At 46.1% G+C, this 23,172-nt stretch overlaps 1 long non-coding RNA gene across 1 annotated transcript; it reads left to right on the top strand.

The window, feature by feature from the left end:
• The first annotated feature begins 982 nt into the window (after positions 1-982).
• On the top strand, positions 983-2,280 carry LOC111589519 (uncharacterized). The gene is made up of 2 exons (XR_002748555.1): positions 983-1,538; positions 1,674-2,280. It is a non-coding gene; the product is annotated as an uncharacterized lncRNA (long non-coding RNA).
• The last annotated feature ends 20,892 nt before the right edge of the window (positions 2,281-23,172 follow it).

The raw sequence follows: 23,172 nt of genomic DNA on the forward strand, positions 1-23,172 counted from the left end.
ATGCACGTATATATATACGCATCGATCGTGTTCTGCTAGCTGCTGCATGGGCATTGCTTGGAAGCAAAGCCAAGGCGCGCACCTGCGCAAAAGGGGAATGATGCCAAGGCTTGAAGCTTTGGTCTGCTTGCTTCTGACTCTGAGACTTGGATTCCAAGCATGCATGCCCAGCATGCCACTCTCTCCGCTCCACCTGAAAGGACCATGCTTGGCAGGCTTTGCTACATGGAGTAAAACAGGGGCATCTGCCTTCATCATTCATTTCCATACCCCATGCATGCGTCATTGTCATGTATGTGCACACAAGGAACCACAGACCAAGCACAAGAGAAATACGTCGCGGAGGAAAAGAATGCACACCTAGATGACTACAGTTGTGTATAGATGTCCAAACGGGCCACCCGGCACGGACCCGGCCCGAACCCGTTTCGGCCCGGTACGAATAGGGCCGGGCCAGGCACGGCCCGTTGATGCTTCGGGCCGGGTCGGGCTGGCCCACGTGCCTAGGGACATGCCCAAACCCGGCACGCACAGGGAAAAATCGTGCCGGGCCGGTCTGTTGGCCCGGTGGGCCTCAATGGACCGGGCCGGGCACTGGCCCAAACCAACAGTAGAACGGTATATAAATACATATATTTAATAAAATTAATCATATATAATAACATATTATTTATATATATTAAGACAACAAAATATTTATGTATGCATTTTATATTTATGTATGCATTTTATATATGTTTGGCCGTGTATTTAGTATTTATATACTATGAGAGAATTAAATGTATTTACATATTTAGTATTTACATAAATATGCGGGCCGCCGTCGGGCCGACCCATTTATCGGGCCGGGCCGGGCCAAAGCACGCGGGCCGCCGTATCTGCCCATACCCGGCCCGCTAAACGGGCCGTGCCGGCCCGGGCCCGTAACCGACCATGCCGGGCCGTGTTTGGACCGGGCTAAATTCGTGTCGTGCCACGGGCCAAACGGGCGGCCCGCACTGTTTGGACATCTATACAGTTGTGTGCTCTGCCAACAGGTTACTGAAAGAAACACAGTGATGGGATGCACCTGCTCTTCTACCGTCTCTTTGCCATTACTATTACTACTTTGCAAATTAAACTGCGACGCAAACGTGTGATGTCGTTCGTCCATGTCAGCATAAAAAACCCGTGCACACGATTTCTAATCAAGGGACGCAGTTCCTTCTCAGCCTACCTACGCTTACAACCTTCCAGAAGATAGGATTTAGGATTTTTGGGATGTATATACTACTTTACAAACTGCGACGCAAACATGTGATGTCGTTCGTCCACATCGGCATAAAAAAACCCGTGCACACAATTTCTCATCAACGGACGCAGTTCCTTCTCAACCTACCTACGCCTACAACCTTCCAGAAGATAGGATTTTTGGGATGTACGAATACCACACCTCTGTCTCCCAAAAGGGCCTCCTCTCAAACGACGACGACGCCAGAGACCAGCGGTCGTGCGTCCTCACTCCTTGTGCGCTATGGTCGCCTCCACAGGTTCTACAGGTTCGTCCAACACCTTATGGCCTTTTCTTCTTCGTTAGTAGCGTATACCGGTATCTAGGGTTTTTCCAGTCTCTCCATCTTCGCTGTCGTCAATGTCGCCCTCGCCCTCACTCTTCTCCCTGACCTAGACAACAGGGAGTCAGCCCGTGTCGGAACTCGGAAGCTGGTTCGTCCAACACCTTATGGTCTTTTCTTCTTCTTCAGTAGAGTAGACCGACATCTAGGGTTTTCCAATCTCTCGAATATTTGCTACCGTGAATGTCGCCTTCGCGCTCGCTCTTCTCCCTGACCCCGACGAGAGGAAGTCAGTCCATGTCGGATCTGAATGATGGAGCTGCGACAAGGCGAAGGGCGGAGAGCTTACATGGCTCCCTCGAGTCAAGAGGAGATAGGATTTTTGGTTTGTCAACCATACCATCGTTGTTCAATGCTCTGATTAAAATGTGCCTAGCGATTGAAACCTTCGATACATTGGAGCTCGGAGCTGCTGCTCTCATGCAAAGGCTCCTGAGCGCGAGCGATCAACAAGCCGACGTGCTGTCGCTGCTCGCTGGGGGGAAAGAAGATCACACAGGTGTAAAATAAGAGCTTGCTTCTGCTTACACAACAAAGCTTCATGCTTCCCAAATGTGCTACAACCCCTAAAGTACCAGGTATCACTACTCGGATAGTAAAAATGTACAAAGCTTCATGCTTCGCAAATGTGCAACTCATTGAAAAAACAGGAGCATTCGGCCACTAATGCTTTATTACACAACAATTATGCATTCATGTACCCTATTGTCACTACCGAAATCTAGGCCTTTGCCGAGTGCCAGAAGATTTGCCGAGTGCTTTTTGTCGGGCACTCGGCAAAGACGTCTTTGCCGAGCGTCGCACTCGGCAAAGTCCCACACTCGGTAACGAGGTCGTTTACCGAGTGCAGGACACTCGGTACACAAACACACTCGGCAAAGACTTTTTTGCCGAGTACTGAACTCTCGGCAAAGGCGGCGCTCGGCAAATAGCCGTCAGTGGCCGTCTAAAGCTGACGGCCGTTAACATTTGCCGAGGGCCGGTGGTTGGTGTGGCAGAACCTCCAAGTTATCGGGCCCACATGCATCTGTCCTTGTCTCAAAGACCTCAGACGGCCATGCATGTGCACCAGATAACTTAACAGGATCCGTCCGATTGCCCCAAGGACACCGGATAAGCCACTTACAACCAGAACCGCGGGATTAAGTAACACAAATCACACACACCAATATTTTTGCAGCGAAAATCTTATTACCAAATTTTACAAGTTACAAAAAATTTATATTATTTTATCGGAGTGATTACAAAAGTATAAGTTTGAAATATATGCTAGCTCAAATGACCATCCTCAGTAAGAAGATAAAGACGGGTTATACTTATATAAGAAGGCCGAGCCCACCGGCACTTAACACCATCACAGCAGCACAAAGTTATATCCTGAAAAACAACAGGGAATAAAACCCTGAGTATGGAATTACTCAGCAAGACTTACCCGACTAAAGAAAAGACTCTCAAGGATATGCTGGATTTGGGAATCAAGGAGAGGCTTTAACAAGAATCAACTTAGATACTTTTGCAAAAAGAGCTTACTAAAGTGAGTCCTTACTTTCAATATTTTAACGCTAGATTAAATATTAATAGACTATGTTTGCATCTGGTCTAATTTCACCATCTCATCAATACAACATCATTTTTATTCATGAGGTTCACATCCTGACTTAGGTTGCAGGTCAGTGATCAAGTCTCCACTCTCCGGGGATATAACTGCGATCCGAATCGATTTACTCAGCTGAGGATCTCTAACCACACGACATATGTAGCACTTAACCCTTGCATATGTCAACCGTTCCCACAGATCCTCCACAACGTGAACCGGTCCGCGCTACCCGGGAGCACAGTACTCCTCCATCCAGCCTCTAGCCAGGAGGGCACACGCTACTCCCACCATCTCCCACGCCCAGTGCACGGTTGTCTTTTCACGTATGGAATAGCCGGGTTCAAGCTTACCCTGTCCCATTTCCAGGGCATGTGGCCAGTTAAGATAGTCCTTGATCTATCAGGCCTACATACGCATCCAATCCTTAATTGACCCGGGCGGAGCATCACCTGTTCCTAGCCCAAGTCCCGATTTAAGTACTTCCACCCTTAGGATTGTTTGTATTCCTTAGGATGAAAAGAGCATCAAAGGGAACTTTGCAGTAAGATCCCACCACGCTCTCACTGAAAATATTCTTGCAGGTAGAAGCCATCTTTCCTCAGGATAACCCCTGAGCTAGGCCTTAATGCAAAAGACAACCTCTATCCACAAGATCTGAGCAGGGCTAAGCATTTTTGTAAATCATGTTTTGATACTTCACCAGAAGTATCTATAAAGTTATGGATATCAAGGAAGGCAGTGCATCAAAGGGTTCCAAGCAACTCCTATAAACCTAATGCACATTTCACTAGACTTAAAGTGTGCAAAAATTATTTAAAAACACAAGGAAGGGGTTGCATGCACCGGGGCTTGCCTGGATAACACTAGGTTAGTGTTGTTAGACGACGTCCACTTGACGATCATCCTTGTCCTAACACTTGATTAGGTGGGTTCGTCCATCAGCACCACCATGCGGAGTAGCCCATGCTTGAGGTCGACTTGACTCATCTTTCGCATCACACGATTATTTAACGTACCTAAATGAAATGCATTATGCACATGAATGCATATCAACAGGAACAACACAAATCTAAATAGTGCTATACGATAGCGCATTAAATACCTAGTGGCGAGGCACATAATAATATTTAAAAGCAATTACCAGATGCCAGGATATTACTAAGCACAATGTCCGCGCTATTTTAACTTAACCGAATCTGACTTGAAGAAGAAGCGCTAATACGAAACACAAGTCCTATATATATTTCTAAGCTAGAGAATACATCAAAAGGCGGACTAGACTTAGGCTGATTATTTAGGGACACCTAACTCAGTCTAAGGATAGAGACTATTAATTCTAATATTTCGGCTAATAGGAATAACAAAAATGCGCGCCAATATTAAATTCAGCTCAAATCCACTAATACTAATTTCACGTGAAACTACGGCATCGATAGTGGGTTCTAGTTCGAGTCTTTCCTCAAACCAATAGAATTGGACACTCGAGAAGAACACGTCAGCTAGCTGTTAGAAACACTAAACCTATCCCGCACATCATCGTTATACCTCCCGTCGAAAACGTAGAACTGATTTAAACGTACCAGACCTACACGTCTACCTAAGCACTCCTTGTCTAATTTACATTGTCATCAATCTAAGACATTTAATCGGTTACCGAACATAAAAAATAACTACTACTAGAGCTGAGCATCTATTATATCTTAATAATTAAAAGCGTCATAACACTGAAAAATAGTTGGCTAGCCGATAAAAATCCCAACATATCCTTCACATAACCTACGAACTGACGAATGCTAGATGATGCGATTAATTCAACATATATCACTTTTGCTAAAAATACGAGAATCAACATAACCTACATAACTATCGATTCATTTATTAAAACAAATAATAAAAATAGAGAATCAGCTCACCATAATCAACTCGACTCAATATTCGCAAGAACGACGACAGGAACAGGAAGGTGGCTGAGCGGGTTGACGGTGAGCGGCTCCGACAGGATGAAGGATGGAGCGACTGATGATGGCGTTGGGGAAATTCATGAGCAGGCATCAGGAAGCGGCTCGGCGAGCATCAGCGTGGAGCTAGGAACAGCATCCAGGCGAGCGGCCATGGGAACAGAAGCAAAGGCGCGGGTGCTCCGGTGCCGGCGAGTGCGGACCAGACGAAGTCCCATGACTATGGCTTGGTGTGCTGGTGTAGAGGAGAACCGAGACGCTACGATGAGGAGTCTGGCCGGCGGAGAAACACGACCACGCCGCTGAAAATGACGGCGTACAGGAGCTGCTCATGCACAAATACGAGGGAGGACGAAGCAGGGACGTGAGCAGCTCGGTGCGGTGGGGAGCAGTGATGCGAGCAGCTTGACGCTGATGATGAAGGCCAGGACGAGGTCGTCGGCGCTGATGTGTTGAGTACAAGGGCAAGGAGGAAGCAGGAAGGGACGCTTGGCGTTGTCCGGCCTAGGTGAGCGGCACGATGGCGGGCGAGGACGTTACGAGGATGCTGGCGGTCTGCGTGAGAGACTTCCAGCGATGCAATAATGCACAAGATAAGAGCAAGGCTGGCAAGATTTCAGAGGGTACGTGGTTCTTCTAAGCCACGTCTGGAGCATGCACTAGAAGAAGATAAGAACGTACACGTTGAGGAGCATTCTCTGGAAGAAGATATTTCACAAACGTTCTCACCAATTGCAAGTTCTCATGAACGTTTATTTTGTATTTTTTTTTCTAAGGAGCCGACATCTTATCTAGGATAAGGGTTTAAAAGGGATAACAAGGGATTGACCCAAAATAATATCCGGCAAAATAATTTAGACAGTTCAGACAAACAGAAACAGATAAGATATTGAAAATCGTAACAGACGAAGACGACTAAAATTTAGTGACTATTATATTCATCGATATCCCGTACTTAAGTCCATAGTCGATATCCAACAGGAGATAAACACCTGGGGTGTTACAGCCCTCCCCCCTTAAAAGAATCTCGTCCCGAGATTCGGAGCAAAAGACTTTTAAGAGCAGAGAAGAATGTAACTTCTGTCCATATCAGCGATCACATAATACAGTTCCAAGCAAAGGCGAGTGTCTCAGGATGGGGTTTCTCTAGTGGACATAACATGTATCGCTTTAGGCCAATTTAGAGATGTCCAACAATAGAGACGAGGTCTGCCAGAAGAACACATAAGGTTCCATGTGTGCAGTTTGCTTTTTCTGATGACACTATATTATCTGAGTCTGTTGGGCGAGCGGTAATTATATCTCTTTACCCAAACAGAACCAGATGCAACCTCTTGGGTAAAACACACAGAAAGAGGTTTACCAACAAGTGGTTATGGTAAGTTCATATCACACGATACGGGTGTGAAGGTCGAATAATATCACAGTTGACCCGTGGCTAGCCCGAAAATCCAAGTTCAAGAAAAATGATAGAGACTCGGAAAATATCAATGAAGAGATCCGTTGATGTTGACTTCGCAACCAATCCATTTTATCGAGCACTATGCATGGCTCGACTTGATCACACATGCTGGAAAAGCACACGTGAGGCAATCGAGGCATGACTAGAGCAATAATTAGGTGGTTACCAGTCTACTTAACTTGCTTCTTATAAGTACTTTCTCAGGATGGGTTGAACCAAAGTGAGTTTAGACAACTCGACAAAACGATCTCTAAACTCAACCTTTGATCACAATGCAGTTACAAGTTAGTAAAACCAACTTGTCGAACTACCTTTGACATTGAGCAAGTCCTCTTATTATCCATCGGCAATTCAATGGTCAAGAGTTCACTCTTGTTAACAGGAGATCATGCACTTGGGTAAAAATCCATTTGGTCAGATTGTTCATCCGTTTCTCCATGCGAGATGAACTAACTTGGTTCAGAAATACATGGATTAAATAAGAGAGCGAATGAACAAACTCCTGCATCTCAGCAGCAGGGGAAGTCAATCTCCATTTGAGAGCTAATTAGCTGTTTTCCAACACTAAAAAGCTTCAAGGCTTCACCTTTACAAGGGACGTAAAGGGAACTTGTATGAGTAGTCACCACCAAGATCAAAAGAAAAGAGACCACATATGAAAGTGGGATGCCCTTTTGATCCAACAGAGATGATAAATGTTGCTTGATCACTCGACAAACAACATAGAAATTGTTTCAAGGGAAAGTCCACGGAAGATAACACATTAGAGTAGTTCCATAATGGATCATGACTAGAGACCTCGATACCAGCATGCGCCAAGCAGCATAGCCTTGCGTGTACATTAACAAGGGGCTCTCAGTTTCGCTGCGGCACCATAAGTCGTTAATCGTGACACCATTACCAAACAGGCACCAATAATGAATCTCACATGGTAAGAATAATTTGTGACAAGATAACACATTGATATAGTCTCATAATGGATTATAACTACTAACTGTGATACCAGCGCGTGCCGAGTAGCGCAACCATGTGTATGCATCCACAGGAGGCCCTCGGTTTCGTCGCGGCACCATCAATTTTAGTCACAACACCATTATCAGACGTAACCAATAACAAATCTCGCACTGCACAAATAGACTGAGTCTGAATGACAATATTCAAAAAAGACTCCACCTGTAAGAATGGTTACAAGTAGAGAGCCAAATAGATCATGGCCCGATGAAGTGAACACGACATGGCCATAACCTAAACTGGGTGGTGAGGGAGTCTTCAGCCCCAAGCATATCTCTATGCCCATCGCAGAGAGTACAAGGGTCAAGGAATTAGTATCTGATTAGATACAGAGGGGAAACAATCATAAGATTAAGTTGGTATGCCTTCGATAGGTATGGGGGAAATCAAAGGCATCAAATTCAAGAAAATGGTCGAACATACTTTTCCTAGGTTGGGTTGATAATTCAACATGGCGATCCTTAAGAACAGGCGAACTGGTTAAGGTACATCAGCTTGCACCAATAAACAAGGGAATGGTTTTAGAAGGAAACATGACTCGAGATTCTTGTTTAAGCCTAGGCACAATTTATGTCCAACAAAGAAATTATCTACGCATTTATTTGCATGGGTTTAGTCATGGAGTGATAACGGAAAATTCAAATTTGGGTCATGGTTCACTAAATAAGAACATGGCCTAGTTTTGGGTTTAGGCAATCAAATTACCAACCTTCTATCGGCACATCAAGCACAAGAGCAAACACATATAACACCTAAACAGATTACCTCAAGAACGGAGGACAACTATTTCATCAAAGTTCATAATAACGCATTACACCACATTATCTACAATCACTGGTTACTGGAATAAAGATGAGAGAAGCATTTTGGGTGTATAGGTGACAAACATGATGCAACAATTAGGATGCATGCTCGTCCTATTCGTCCTCACTAATTTTGCCAACATATTGTGGCAATAACGTTCTATATCGGTGGCATACGTTCTCTCACGGTAATTTGCCAGTCGTCAACTACACATACGTTTTCGAGGTTAGTGTACCTGCAGAAAAATCCATCACAACCCAATTCCCAATGATGCAAGTCACACATGACAGTGTATCACAGTTTATACTCCATATATTGCTATATGGAGACCAGCTCATCATTAAGCGCCGAGCCACGCATAGGCGCCGTTGCCACACTTTAACCATAGGGCAACTCATTATGGTAACTCACCTTCTTACCTGAGCGTAGGTGCGTCGTTACAAGTACATTACATTTCCCAGTATTCCCATGTCTGTATACCCATACACATTCATGGGGTACTGAATTCCTAGAAAAGTAATTACTCCACATCGCAGCCTTCATATATACATATGTGGAACATGTATATAATCAAGCGCTTTTTATACTCTTCCCTAGACCGACGGTTGTTCGGTCATGCTCTCACATCTCACCTTACCTGAGCGTCGATCCATTCAAAACTGAATGGCCTCAAAAATAACAATACACATGTATGCAATACCCCCGGTTGTGGTTTTCAACTAAGCCACCTGATAGTCCTTAACTTAGGGCTTAATAGAGGATGTCGCTAGCATTATAGTTTTTCAAAGCTGTTTTTCAAAGCCAACCTATGTGTTTAGTTGAAAATAGGTTTTTCAAAACCAAAACTTTTGTTTTGAAAATACGTATGTGACCGTATATACTTAATCTCGCTCCAATACCAGCTGTGGCAGAACCTCCAAGTTATCGGGCCCACATGCATCTGTCCTTGTCTCAAAGACCTCAGACGGCCATGCATGTGCACCAGATAACTTAACAGGATCCGTCCGATTGCCCCAAGGACACCGGATAAACCACTTACAACCAGAACTGCGGGATTAATTAACACAAATCACACACACCAATATTTTTGCAGCGGAAATCTTATTACCAAATTTTACAAGTTACAAAAAATTTATATTATTTTATCGGAGTGATTACAAAAGTATAAGTTTGAAATATATGCTAGCTCAAATGACCATCCTCAGTAAGAAGATAAAGACGGGTTATACTTATATAAGAAGGCCGAGCCCACCGGCACTTAACACCATCACAGCAGCACAAAGTTATATCCTGAAAAACAACAGGGAATAAAACCCTGAGTATGGAATTACTCAGCAAGACTTACCCGACTAAAGAAAAGACTCTCAAAGATATGCTGGATTTGGGAATCAAGGAGAGGCTTTAACAAGAATCAACTTAGATACTTTTGCAAAAAGAGCTTACTAAAGTGAGTCCTTACTTTCAATATTTTAACGCCAGATTAAATATTAATAGACTATGTTTGCATCTGGTCTAATTTCACCATCTCATCAATACAACATCATTTTTATTCATGAGGTTCACATCCTGACTTAGGTTGCAGGTCAGTGATCAAGTCTCCACTCTCCGGGGATATAACGGCGATCCGAATTGATTTACTCAGCTGAGGATCTCTAACCACACGACATATGTAGCACTTAACCCTTGCATATGTCAACCGTTCCCACAGATCCTCCACAACGTGAACCGGTCCGCGCTACCCGGGAGCACAGTACTCCTCCATCCAGCCTCTAGCCAGGAGGGCACACGCTACTCCCACCATCTCCCACGCCCAGTGCGCGGTTGTCTTTTCACGTATGGAATAGCCGGGTTCAAGCTTACCCTGTCCCATTTCCAGGGCATGTGGCCAGTTAAGATAGTCCTTGATCTATCAGGCCTACATACGCATCCAATCCTTAATTGACCCGGGCGGAGCATCACCTGTTCCTAACCCAAGTCCCGATTTAAGTACTTCCACCCTTAGGATTGTTTGTATTCCTTAGGATGAAAAGAGCATCAAAGGGAACTTTGCAGTAAGATCCCACCACGCTCTCACTGAAAATATTCTTGCAGGTAGAAGCCATCTTTCCTCAGGATAACCCCTGAGCTAGGCCTTAATGCAAAAGACAACCTCTATCCACAAGATCTGAGCAGGGCTAAGCATTTTTGTAAATCATGTTTTGATACTTCACCAGAAGTATCTATAAAGTTATGGATATCAAGGAAGGCAGTGCATCAAAGGGTTCCAAGCAACTCCTATAAACCTAATGCACATTTCACTAGACTTAAAGTGTGCAAAAATTATTTAAAAACACAAGGAAGGGGTTGCATGCACCGGGGCTTGCCTGGATAACACTAGGTTAGTGTTGTTAGACGACGTCCACTTGACGATCATCCTTGTCCTAACACTTGATTAGGTGGGTTCGTCCATCAGCACCACCATGCGGAGTAGCCCATGCTTGAGGTCGACTTGACTCATCTTTCGCATCACACGATTATTTAACGTACCTAAATGAAATGCATTATGCACATGAATGCATATCAACAGGAACAACACAAATCTAAATAGTGCTATACGATAGCGCATTAAATACCTAGTGGCGAGGCACATAATAATATTTAAAAGCAATTACCAGATGCCAGGATATTACTAAGCACAATGTCCGCGCTATTTTAACTTAACCGAATCTGACTTGAAGAAGAAGCGCTAATACGAAACACAAGTCCTATATATATTTCTAAGCTAGAGAATACATCAAAAGGCGGACTAGACTTAGGCTGATTATTTAGGGACACCTAACTCAGTCTAAGGATAGAGACTATTAATTCTAATATTTCGGCTAATAGGAATAACAAAAATGCGCGCCAATATTAAATTCAGCTCAAATCCACTAATACTAATTTCACGTGAAACTACGGCATCGATAGTGGGTTCTAGTTCGAGTCTTTCCTCAAACCAATAGAATTGGACACTCGAGAAGAACACGTCAGCTAGCTGTTAGAAACACTAAACCTATCCCGCACATCATCGTTATACCTCCCGTCGAAAACGTAGAACTGATTTAAACGTACCAGACCTACACGTCTACCTAAGCACTCCTTGTCTAATTTACATTGTCATCAATCTAAGACATTTAATCGGTTACCGAACATAAAAAATAACTACTACTAGAGCTGAGCATCTATTATATCTTAATAATTAAAAGCGTCATAACACTGAAAAATAGTTGGCTAGCCGATAAAAATCCCAACATATCCTTCACATAACCTACGAACTGACGAATGCTAGATGATGCGATTAATTCAACATATATCACTTTTGCTAAAAATACGAGAATCAACATAACCTACATAACTATCGATTCATTTATTAAAACAAATAATAAAAATAGAGAATCAGCTCACCATAATCAACTCGACTCAATATTCGCAAGAACGACGACAGGAACAGGAAGGTGGCTGAGCGGGTTGACGGTGAGCGGCTCCGACAGGATGAAGGATGGAGCGACTGATGATGGCGTTGGGGAAATTCATGAGCAGGCATCAGGAAGCGGCTCGGCGAGCATCAGCGTGGAGCTAGGAACAGCATCCAGGCGAGCGGCCATGGGAACAGAAGCAAAGGCGCGGGTGCTCCGGTGCCGGCGAGTGCGGACCAGACGAAGTCCCATGACTATGGCTTGGTGTGCTGGTGTAGAGGAGAACCGAGACGCTACGATGAGGAGTCTGGCCGGCGGAGAAACACGACCACGCCGCTGAAAATGACGGCGTACAGGAGCTGCTCATGCACAAATACGAGGGAGGACGAAGCAGGGACGTGAGCAGCTCGGTGCGGTGGGGAGCAGTGATGCGAGCAGCTTGACGCTGATGATGAAGGCCAGGACGAGGTCGTCGGCGCTGATGTGTTGAGTACAAGGGCAAGGAGGAAGCAGGAAGGGACGCTTGGCGTTGTCCGGCCTAGGTGAGCGGCACGATGGCGGGCGAGGACGTTACGAGGATGCTGGCGGTCTGCGTGAGAGACTTCCAGCGATGCAATAATGCACAAGATAAGAGCAAGGCTGGCAAGATTTCAGAGGGTACGTGGTTCTTCTAAGCCACGTCTGGAGCATGCACTAGAAGAAGATAAGAACGTACACGTTGAGGAGCATTCTCTGGAAGAAGATATTTCACAAACGTTCTCACCAATTGCAAGTTCTCATGAACGTTTATTTTGTATTTTTTTTTTCTAAGGAGCCGACATCTTATCTAGGATAAGGGTTTAAAAGGGATAACAAGGGATTGACCCAAAATAATATCCGGCAAAATAATTTAGACAGTTCAGACAAACAGAAACAGATAAGATATTGAAAATCGTAACAGACGAAGACGACTAAAATTTAGTGACTATTATATTCATCGATATCCCGTACTTAAGTCCATAGTCGATATCCAACAGGAGATAAACACCTGGGGTGTTACAGTTGGCACTTGGCAAAGAGGTTTCTTTGCCGAGTGTCAACCAGCTGACACTCGGCAAAGGCCTATTTACCGAGTGCCTTCTTTGGGCACTCGGCAAAGTATATTTTTATTTTTTAAATTTTATCAACCAAACTTTTTGTGGTATGTTCCTACACTACGTAGACCTACATGTACCATTTCGGGACAATTATAACAGTGTTTTTGTAATGCCCTGGATTTGGGGGTAGAATTTTTTTCTTCTTTTCACTCACCAAATTTGGGTGTTACTCTCTTTTCTCTTCCCGTTTCGCTTCCTTCTTCCCAATTTCAAACCAGTATAGTGACAGGTGTCCGTGTTATGTATAAACCAAAACCTAAGTGTCATGGGTGTTGCATCATGCCAAACCGCATTTCTTTGTCTGATGTCGCGTGTCCGTCCCGTTCCGTCTCAGATTTTGGTTCGCGATTAGAGCCCATTTGATGGTCGTGTGTGTCGTGGGTTTCGATCCGCGATGTGACCCTGTCCGGCCCGGCCCAGCCTGCGCGCCCCTGCCCTCCCCCTGCGCGCCCCCTTCCCCAGACCCGTTTGGCTCATTTGATTTTTTTCCCGCGCAGCAACCTCTCTCTCTCTCCCGTGGTGCCCTAGGTTTTGGAGAAGGTGATCGCCGGAGTTGGATCCCCGAGGTGAGCCCCCTCCCTTCTCCTCTCTCTCCCTCCCCCGCGCGGCCCACCTCTCCCTCCCCGCGGCGGCGCGGCACGACCCCGCCCCGGCCCCCTGCGCGGCGGCGCTCGCCCCCGCCTCGGCCCCCGGCGCAGCGCTCGCCCCTGCCCCTCCCCTTCCCCCCGGCGCGGCGCTCGCCCCCGCCCCTGCTTCCCCCGCGGCGGCATAGCCCGCCCACCCCCCTGCTCCCTCCCCCGTGCGGCCCTGCCCCCCCCGGCGGCGGTTCCCGGCCCTGGTGGCGGTCCCCGGCCCCGGCGCAGCCCGCCCGCCCCCTCTCCCTCCCCCGCGCGGCCCTGCCCCCCCGGCGGCGGTTCTCGGCCCCAGTGGCGGTCCCCGGCCCCGGCGCAGCCCGCTCGCCCCCCTGCTCCCTCCCCCGCGGCGGTCCGGCCCTCGGCGCGGCGGTCCGGCCCCCAGCGCGCGGACCCGGCCCCCGGCGCGGCGTTCCCGGCCCCCTGCGCGCGGCGTCCCGGCCCCCCGGCACGACTCGCGTGGCCTCGACGTGGCCTCGCGCTCCCCCGTTTACCCCTAACATGTTCCCGCGTGAGCAACCCCACGCGCGCGGTGTTTATTCTTGGTTTTTAATTAATTTCAAACTCCGTTAGTTAGCATGCTACGTCGCGCGCTTCGCCACACGACAAATTTGTTTAATTTCAGATTCTATTAATGTGTTGCGTCGCGCGCTTCGTCGCGCGACGATCCATTTTAATTTCAGGTTGTCTAATGTGTGACGTCGCGCGTCCAGTCACGCGACGTTCCACTTTAAACTCAGTTCTGTGGACGTATGCCGTCGTGTGTTTCGTCGCGCGATGCTTAACGTCTCTTTATAATTAATGCAAGTGTCTCGTCGTGCGCTCTGTCGCATGACGAGTCGTTGATTTCTTAATTTGATTTAGAGTGTTATGTTGCGTGTCCCGCTGCGCGACAATCCTTTTAATTTATCTTCATCTGCTTATAATGATTAGACATGAAACATGACTTTACTTTATGCTAAACTTAGTATCCAAACTAATGCCCTTCGGTTAAGCGAGTGGTTTAATTTATAATAATGTAACGTGATCGTTTCTCGACTGTCTTTTCCTCTTTCTCTCTTAACCGTAATTGCGAGCCCGCGTGGAACGTCTGTTTATTTATTGCATCCTATTGTATGGTGTACTGTTCTTTTGTATTAAATGTGTGGATGTATGTATGTTTGCGCTCGCATAGAGAACGATCTGGTTGAAGAGCCCGAAGAGCTTGCAGGAGAAGCCCCTGAGCAGCAGTCGGTTGGTGGAGGCAAGTCTCCCTTAACCTATCTCTGTCCTATACATTCTTTAATTCACCTCCTGAAAGGGAATTAGGCTTACACCTAGTTCCCAAATAATTTTGGTGGTTGAATTGCCCAACACAAATAATCGGACTAACTAGTTTGCCCAAGTGTATAGATTATACAGGTGTAAAAGGTTCACACTCAGCCAATAAAAAGACCAAGTTTTGGATTCAACAAAGGAGCAAAAGGGGCAACCGAAGGCACCCCTGGTCTGGCGCACCGGACTGTCCGGTGCGCCACCGGACATGTCCGGTGCACCAGGGGGACTCAGTCTCAAACTCGCCACCTTCGGGAATTCCCTGAGGCGACTCGGCTATAATTCACCGGACTGTCCGGTGTACACCGGACAGTGTCCGGTGCGCCAAAGGAGGTCGGCCTCAGGAACTCGCCTGCTTCGGGAAACTCCAACGGCTAGTCCGCTAAAATTCACCGGACTGTCCGGTGTGCACCGGACTGTCCGGTGCGACTCCGGAGCAACGGTCATCTCCGCGCCAACGGCTCTCTGCCGCGCATTTAATGCGCGCTCTGCGCGCGCAGGAGTCAGGATCGCCCATGCTGGCACACCGGACAGCAAACAGTACATGTCCGGTGTGCACCGGACACCCAGGCGGGCCCACAAGTCAGAAGCTCCAACGGTCAGAATCCAACGGCAGTGATGACGTGGCAGGGGGCACCGGACTGTCCGGTGTGCACCGGACTGTCCGGTGCGCCATCGAGCAGACAGCCTCCCAACGACCACTTTTGGTGGTTGGGGCTATAAATACCCCAACCACCCCACCATTCATTGCATCCAAGTTTTTCACTTCCTAACTACTACAAGAGCTCTAGCATTCAATTCTAGACACACCAAAGAGATCAAATCCTCTCCAATTCCACACAAAGCCCTAGCGACTAGTGAGAGTGATTTGCCGTGTTCATTTAAGCTCTTGCGCTTGGATTGCTTCTTTTCTTTCTCACTTGTTCTTGTGATCAATACTCCATTGTAATCAAGGCAAGAGGCACCAATTGTGTGGTGGCCCTTGCGGGGAAGTTTTGTTCCCGGCTTTGATTTGAGAAGAGAAGCTCACTCGGTCCGAGGGACCGTTTGAGAGAGGGAAGGGTTGAAAGAGACCCGGCCTTTGTGGCCTCCTCAACGGGGAGTAGGTTTGAGAGAACCGAACCTCGGTAAAACAAATCCGTGTGTCACACTTCATTATTTGCTCGCGATTTGTTTTGCGCCCTCTCTCGCGGACTCGTTTATATTTCTGACGCTAACCCGGCTTGTAGTTGTGTTTATATTTGTAAATTTCAGTTTCGCCCTATTCACCCCCCCTCTAGGCGACTATCAATTGGTATCAGAACCCGGTGCTTCATTAGAGCCTAACCGCTCGAAGTGATGTCGGGAGATCACGCCAAGAAGGAGATGGAGACCGGCGAAAAGCCCACTACAAGCCACGGGAGCACTTCATCGGAAGAGTCCCGCACCAAGAGGAAGGAGAAGAAGAAGAACTCCTCCAAACGGAAGGAGAAAAAGTCTTCCTCTTCTCACCACAAAGAGAGGAAGGAAAAATCTTCTTCCCACAAGCCGCATCGGAAAGGCGACAAGCACAAAAGGATGAGGAAAGTGGTCTACTACGAGACCGACACTTCATCAACATCCACCTCCGACTCCGATGCGCCCTCCGTCACTTCTAAGCGCCAAGAGCGCAAGAAGTATAGTAAGATCCCCCTACACTACGCTCGCATTTCCAAACATACACCTTTACTTTCCGTCCCATTAGGCAAACCACCAACTTTTGATGGTGAAGATTACGCTAGGTGGAGCGATTTAATGCGATTTCATCTAACCTCGCTCCACAAAAGTATATGGGATGTTGTTGAGTTTGGTGCACAGGTACCGTCAGTAGGGGATGAGGACTATGATGAGGATGAGGTGGCCCAAATCGAGCACTTCAACTCTCAAGCAACAACAATACTCCTCGCCTCTCTAAGTAGAGAGGAGTATAACAAAGTTCAAGGGTTGAAGAGCGCCAAGGAGATTTGGGATGTGCTCAAAACCGCGCACGAGGGAGACGAGCTCACCAAGATCACCAAGAGGGAAACGATCGAGGGGGAGCTCGGTCGGTTCCGGCTTCGCAAAGGGGAGGAGCCACAACACATGTACAACCGGCTCAAGACCTTGGTGAATCAAGTGCGCAACCTCGGGAGCGTAAAGTGGGATGACCACGAGATGGTTAAGGTTATTCTAAGATCCCTTATTTTCCTTAACCCTACTCAAGTTCAATTAATCCGTGGTAATCCTAGATATACTAAAATGACCCCCGAGGAAGTTATTGGGAATTTTGTGAGTTTTGAGTGCATGATCGAAGGCTCGAGGAAGATCAACGAGCTTGATGATGCCACCACATCCGAAGCTCAACCCGTTGCATTCAAGGCAACGGAGGAGAAGAAGGAGGAGTCTACACCAAGTCGACAACCAATAGACGCCTCCAAGCTCGACAATGAGGAAATGGCGCTTGTCATCAAAAGCTTCCGCCAAATCCTCAAGCAAAGGAGGGGGAAGGATTACAAGTCCCGCTCCAAGAAGGTTTGCTACAAGTGTGGTAAGCCCGGTCATTTTATTGCTAAATGTCCTATATCTAGTGACAGTGACCGAGGTGACGACAAGAAGGGGAGGCGAAAGGAGAAGAAGAGGTACTACAAGAAGAAGGGCGGTGATGCCCATGTTTGTCGGGAGTGGGACTCCGACGAAAGCTCAAGCGACTCCTCCGACGACGAGGACGCCGCCAACATCGCCGTCACCAAGGGACTTCTCTTCCCCAACGTCGGCCACAAGTGCCTCATGGCAAAGGACGGCAAAAGGAAGAAGGTTAAATCCAACTCCTCCACCAAATATGAATCGTCTAGTGATGATAATGCTAGTGGTGAGGAAGATAATTTGCGCATCCTTTTTGCCAATCTTAACATGGAACAAAAAGAAAAATTAAATGAGCTAATTAGTGCCATCCATGAAAAGGATGATCTCTTGGACTCCCAAGAGGACTTCCTAATCAAGGAAAATAAGAAACATGTTAAGGTTAAAAATGCTTACTCTCTACAAGTTGAAAAATGTGAAAAATTGTCTAGTGAGCTAAGCACTTGCCGTGAGATGATTGACAACCTTAGAAATGAAAATGCTAGTTTAAATGCTAAAGTTGATTCTCATGTTTGTAATGTTTCAATTCCCAATCCTAGAGATAATAATGATGATTTGCTTGCTAGGATTGAAGAATTAAACATTTCTCTTGCTAGCCTTAGATTAGAGAATGAAAATTTGATTGCTAATGCTAAAGATTTTGATGTTTGCAAAGTTACAATTGCCGATCTTAGAGATAAGAATGATATACTTTGTGCTAAGATTGTTGAACTTAATTCTTGCAAACCATCTACATCTACCATTGAGCATGTCACTATTTGTACTAGATGTAGAAATATTGATATTGATGCTATTCATGATCATATGGCTTTAATTAAACAACAAAATGATCATATAGCAAAACTAGATGCTAAAATTGCCGAGCACAACTTAGAAAATGAGAAATTTAAATTTGCTCATAGCATGCTTTATAATGGGAGACGCCCTGGCATCAAGGATGGCATTGGCTTCCAAAGGGGAAACAATGTCAAACTTAATGCCTCTCCAAAGAACCTATCCAACTTTGTTAAAGGCAAGGCTCCCATGCCTCAGGATAACGAGGGTTACATTTTGTACCCTGCCAGCTATCCTGAGAGCAAAATTAGGAAAATTCATTCTAGGAAGTCTCACTCTGGCCCTAATCATGCTTTTATGTATAAGGGTGAGACATCTAGCTCTAGGCAACCAACCCGTGCCAAGTTGCCTAGAAAGGAAGCTCCTATTGCATCAAATGATCATGTTATTTCATTTAAAACTTTTGATGCTTCTTATGTGCTTACAAGCAAATCCGGCAAGGTAGTTGCCAAATTTGTTGGGGGCAAACACAAGGGATCAAAAACTTGTGTTTGGGTACCCAAAGTTCTTGTTTCTAATGCCAAAGGACCCAAAACCGTTTGGGTACCTAAAGTCAAGAACTAAATTTGTTTTATAGGTTTATGCATCCGGGGGCTCAAGTTGGATACTCGACAGCGGGTGCACAAACCACATGACAGGGGAGAAAAGGATGTTCTCCTCATATGAGAAAAACCAAGATCCCCAACGAGCTATCACATTCGGGGATGGAAATCAAGGTTTGGTCAAAGGATTGGGTAAAATTGCTATATCATCTGACCATACTATTTCCAATGTTTTTCTCGTTGATTCATTAGATTACAATTTGCTTTCCGTTTCACAATTATGTCAAATGGGCTACAACTGTCTCTTTACTGATGTAGGTGTCACTGTCTTTAGAAGAAGTGATGATTCAATAGCATTTAAGGGTGTGTTAGAGGGTCAGCTATACTTGGTAGATTTTGATAGAGTTGAACTCGACACATGCTTAATTGCTAAGACTAACATGGGTTGGCTCTGGCACCGCCGACTAGCCCATGTTGGGATGAAGAATCTTCATAAGCTTCTAAAGGGAGAGCACATTTTAGGATTAACAAATGTTCATTTTGAGAAAGACAGGATTTGTAGCGCATGCCAGGCGGGGAAGCAAGTTGGAGTCCATCATCCACACAAGAACATCATGACGGCCGACAGGCCGCTTGAGCTACTCCACATGGATCTATTCGGCCCGATTGCTTACATAAGCATCGGCAGGAGTAAGTATTGTCTTGTAATAGTGGATGATTATTCTCGCTTCACTTGGGTATTCTTCTTACAGGAAAAATCTCAAACCCAAGAGACTTTAAAGGGGTTCTTGAGACGGGCTCAAAATGAGTTCGGCTTAAGGATCAAGAAAATAAGAAGCGACAACGGGACGGAGTTCAAGAACTCTCAAATTGAAGGCTTCCTTGAGGAGGAGGGCATCAAGCATGAGTTCTCTTCCCCCTACACACCTCAACAAAATGGTGTAGTGGAGAGAAAGAATCGAACTCTATTGGACATGGCAAGAACCATGCTTGATGAGTACAAGACACCGGACCGGTTTTGGGCCGAAGCGGTCAGCACCGCCTGCTACGCCATCAATCGGTTATATCTTCACCGAATCCTCAAGAAGACATCCTATGAACTCCTAACCGGTAAAAAGCCCAACATTTCATACTTTAGAGTTTTTGGTAGCAAATGCTTTATTCTTGTTAAAAGAGGTAGAAAATCTAAATTTGCTCCTAAAACTGTAGAAGGCTTTTTACTTGGTTATGACTCAAACACAAGGGCATATAGAGTCTTTAACAAGTCCACTGGACTAGTTGAAGTCTCATGTGACGTTGTGTTTGATGAAACTAACGGCTCTCAAGTAGAGCAAGTTGATCTTGATGAAATAGGTAATGAAGAGGCTCCGGGCATCGCGCTAAGGAACATGTCCATTGGGGATGTGTGTCCTAGGGAATCCGAAGAGCCTCCAAGTGCACAAGATCAACCATCCTCCACCACGCAAGCATCTCCACCAACTCAAAATGAGGATGAGGCTCAAGTTGATGAAGGGCAAAATCAAGAAGATGAGCCACCTCAAGATGATGGCAATGATCAAGGGGGAGATGCAAATGATCAAGAAAAGGAGGATGAGGAAGAACCAAGGCCGCCACACCCAAGAGTCCACCAAGCAATCCAACGAGATCACCCCGTCGACACCATCCTCGGCGACATTCATAAGGGGGTAACCACTCGATCTCGTGTTGCACATTTTTGTGAACATTACTCTTTTGTTTCCTCTATTGAGCCACACAGGGTAGAGGAAGCACTTCAAGATTCGGATTGGGTGATGGCGATGCAAGAGGAGCTCAACAATTTCACAAGGAACGAGGTATGGCATTTAGTTCCACGTCCTAACCAAAATGTTGTAGGAACCAAATGGGTCTTCCGCAACAAGCAAGATGAGCATGGTGTGGTGACAAGGAACAAAGCACGACTTGTGGCCAAGGGATATTCCCAAGTCGAAGGTTTGGATTTCGGTGAAACCTATGCACCCGTAGCTAGGCTTGAGTCAATTCGCATATTATTGGCCTATGCTACTTACCATGGCTTTAAGCTTTATCAAATGGACGTGAAAAGTGCCTTCCTCAACGGACCAATCAAGGAAGAGGTCTATGTTGAGCAACCTCCCGGCTTTGAAGACAGTGAGTACCCTAACCATGTCTATAGGCTCTCTAAGGCGCTTTATGGGCTCAAGCAAGCCCCAAGAGCATGGTATGAATGCCTTAGAGATTTTCTTATTGCAAATGGCTTCAAAGTCGGCAAGGCCGATCCTACTTTGTTCACTAAAACTCTTGACAGTGATTTGTTCGTATGCCAAATTTATGTTGATGATATTATATTTGGGTCTACTAACGAATCTACATGTGAAGAATTTAGTAGGATCATGACAAAGAAATTCGAGATGTCTATGATGGGGGAGTTGAAGTATTTTCTAGGATTTCAAGTCAAGCAACTCCAAGAGGGCACCTTCATTAGCCAAACCAAGTATACTCAAGACATTCTTTGCAAATTTGGAATGAAGGATGCCAAGCCCATCAAAACACCCATGGGAACCAATGGGCATCTCGACCTCGACACGGGAGGTAAGTCCGTGGATCAAAAGGTATACCGGTCGATGATAGGTTCCTTACTCTATTTATGTGCTTCTCGACCGGATATTATGCTTTCCGTTTGCATGTGTGCAAGATTCCAATCCGACCCTAAGGAATCCCACCTTACGGCCGTAAAACGAATCTTGAGATATTTGGCTTATACTCCTAAGTTTGGGCTTTGGTACCCTCGGGGATCCACATTTGATTTGATTGGTTATTCGGATGCCGATTGGGCAGGGTGCAAAATTAATAGGAAGAGCACATCGGGGACTTGCCAATTCTTGGGAAGATCCTTGGTGTCTTGGGCTTCAAAGAAGCAAAATTCGGTCGCTCTTTCCACCGCCGAAGCCGAGTACATTGCCGCAGGCCATTGTTGCGCGCAATTGCTTTGGATGAGGCAAACCCTGCGGGACTACGGTTACAAATTAACCAAAGTCCCTTTGCTATGTGATAATGAGAGTGCAATCAAAATGGCCGACAATCCCGTCGAGCATAGCCGCACTAAGCACACAGCCATTCGGTATCATTTTCTTAGGGATCACCAACAAAAGGGAGATATCGAGATTTCTTACATTAACACTAAAGATCAATTAGCCGATATCTTCACCAAGCCTCTTGATGAACAATCTTTTACCAGACTTAGGCATGAGCTCAATATTCTTGATTCTTGTAACACCCCGTCCAATCCCTGGACCGGGGTACTTACTCCTGGCAGCTCTCTAGGATCATATATTGTCCCCACAGACCAACACGAGTCTTTTGTGCGCACTTTGTCCTCACTCATGCGCACCCGAGAAAACTTCTCGGTCGGTCACCCATCCCAAATTGCTCCAAGCCAAGCACGCTTAACTTGGAGGTTCTTTCGAGATAGGCTTCCGAAAAAGAAGATGCACCTTGTTGGTATGATTACACTATTAATTCTATTTAGCCTTGGGCCAGGACATCCCATCCCAGGGGCCAGGATATCACAATCCACCCCCCTTAGAAGACCGACGTCCTTGTCGGTCAACCCCAATCCAGGAACCTCCCCTCTTGGCCACGTCTGTATGTCTAGTGTCGTCATATGCCATGCCATGTGACCACTCCGGGCCCACATGCGCCATGCGCCATATACCTGAACCCCCTAGCCCACACACACCCGTGAAACCGCGAGGGTCGGCTCTGATACCACTTGTAACACCCCGTCCAATCCCTGGACCGGGGTACTTACTCCTGGCAGCTCTCTAGGATCATATATTGTCCCCACAGACCAACACGAGTCTTTTGTGCGCACTTTGTCCTCACTCATGCGCACCCGAGAAAACTTCTCGGTCGGTCACCCATCCCAAATTGCTCCAAGCCAAGCACGCTTAACTTGGAGGTTCTTTCGAGATAGGCTTCCGAAAAAGAAGATGCACCTTGTTGGTATGATTACACTATTAATTCTATTTAGCCTTGGGCCAGGACATCCCATCCCAGGGGCCAGGATATCACAATTCTAGAAATTTCTTTTGCTAGCTTGCACACATAGCTCATTTGAATACCTTTGATCATATCTCTTTTATATGCTATGACTAATGTGCTTTCAAGTCTATTTCAAACCAAGTCATAGGTATATTGAAAG

The sequence above is a fragment of the Zea mays genome, chromosome 6 (genome assembly GCF_902167145.1).
Source record: "Zea mays cultivar B73 chromosome 6, Zm-B73-REFERENCE-NAM-5.0, whole genome shotgun sequence".
NCBI lineage: Eukaryota > Viridiplantae > Streptophyta > Magnoliopsida > Poales > Poaceae > Zea > Zea mays.